The sequence below is a fragment of the Pteropus vampyrus genome, unplaced genomic scaffold (genome assembly GCF_000151845.1).
Source record: "Pteropus vampyrus isolate Shadow unplaced genomic scaffold, Pvam_2.0 Scaffold39, whole genome shotgun sequence".
NCBI lineage: Eukaryota > Metazoa > Chordata > Mammalia > Chiroptera > Pteropodidae > Pteropus > Pteropus vampyrus.
In genome coordinates, this window is record NW_011888820.1 from 2,367,706 (window position 1) to 2,369,630 (window position 1,925).

A 1,925-nucleotide genomic window follows, 5' to 3' on the forward strand; every position below is an offset into this window, starting at 1 on the left:
CCCATTTCTACAGCAGCATTTCCTGTGGTCAATTCTGTGTACAGAAAAATAGCCACCCCATCTCAGGAGCTCATTTATTATTGCTTTAGTGAAGAGATTGTTTTTCTGTAGCACACAGTCAGGTGGTGGGGTTTCTAATCTCATTTATTAAATTTATTCTAATACCCCATCTTCATGAGTCTTCTGAAGTTTTCATTAATACTGGTCTGAGTTTTAGCAGCTTCTCCTCTTTTACCTGAGGTCATTGAGCAAGATTCAAGGGTCCTTCCAGCAGTATATTAATATGACAGATGGACTCTAAGATAGCCCCCAAACATCCCTGCCTCCTGGTCCCCTTGTTCTGTATAATCCCTTGCATTTGAGTGGGCCGAAATTCTGATTCGCTTCTAATCAATAAATTATAGCTTTGGTGATGGGATGTCCTTTCTGTTATGTTACATAGCATTGTAACCCATTCTGCAAGGAGACTCTCTTGCTCTCTTGCTGGCTTAGGTGAAGCAAGCAGCTATGTTGTGAGCTGCCCTATGGAGAAGCCATATGTCAGGAAACTAAGATCAGTTGCTGGCCAACAGCCAACAACAACAAAAAAATAGGTCCTCAGCTCAACAGGCCACAACAAGGTGAATTCTGCCAACAGTCACATAAGCTTGGAGGTAGATCCTTCTCTAGTCAAACCTTAATATGAAATTGTAGCTGAAGTTAATACCTTGATTGCAGCCTTGTGAGACCTGAGGCAGAGGAACCAGCTAAGCCATGGCGGTACTCCTGACCCACTGAAACTGGGATAATAAAAATGTGCTGCTATAAGCTGCTAAGTTTGTAGCAATGTGTTATACAGCAATAGTTAGCCGATATAACTAAGGGCAGTTCCACGTGTCTTTGCACAACATCCTATGTATAGTGCTCAAATAGTGCCCAAATGTCTATGGCCATTGCACCCCGAACAAGCCCGATCCCATCTGATCTCGGAAGCTAAACAGGGTCTGGCCTGATTAGTACTTGGATGGGAGACTACCTAGGAAAATCAGGTGCTGTAGGCAATCCCTAAAAAATAAGGGATTGTAAGCTGACAGGGTTCTTGCAATCTGTGAGGTCAATCAAGGGTTGCCTCGCCTAAAAAAAAAAAAAAAGAAAAAGAAAAAATAGTGAGCAAATATCAAAGAATTCTCCCTTATCTAGACATATATTCCATATATCCTCAGTCCAAGGTCTTCAAGATCTCCTCTGCCTGTTTCTACCATTGCACATAAGCCAGATCTTAGAATTTTTGTGAATGAATGCTATTTCCTCTCAAAGCAGAGAATACATTCTATACTTAAGTTGTGCTGTAGTTATTGGCCTAACAAGCAGGGAGGGGATGAAGGGAAGATGTTGAAGAGAATACATTTTATTTTGCATGACCCCTTCTTCAGATGAGGTCTTTGTAGTGTTTCCAGGTAATAGGAGGCTCCTTGCTCACAAATATGAAGAAGAATCTGCTTCCAGTAGCCCAGACGTTTAAGAATATCAAGTTTATTTATCCAAATTCAAGATTCCACTAATTTTCTTATATACTCAGTCTCATATTTTGTTTCATTTGAGGTTCTACTACCCTTACAATTAAATGCTGAGGCCTTCTCAATTTCGCAGAATGGCCGGGGCTAATAGTCGCCTGACCTAAGCCTGCCATTTTATTTTCTTAAGGCTTTCAAAGCATTAAGACAGGTAACTCCACAATCCTTATACTTATCCTTAACCGTACAATGTCCAAGTGCACAGCTGCCACAAAGACCAGTGCTTCACTCTCACCTGTACGTCGTCCCAGCCTACCTCTTAATAGTCATGACTCTTCAGAATGCAATGGATTAACACTACCCACCTTTCATTAGCAACAAGTTTTTAGCAATATCCAATTAGTGAATAATCCATTTCTAAGATATCATTCA

The 1,925-nt window shown here is 40.9% G+C and overlaps 1 pseudogene; it reads left to right on the forward strand.

Annotated features, from left to right (window-relative positions):
- Positions 1 to 921: 921 nt before the first annotated feature.
- LOC111738534 lies at positions 922 to 1,040 on the forward strand (annotated as a pseudogene).
- The last annotated feature ends 885 nt before the right edge of the window (positions 1,041 to 1,925 follow it).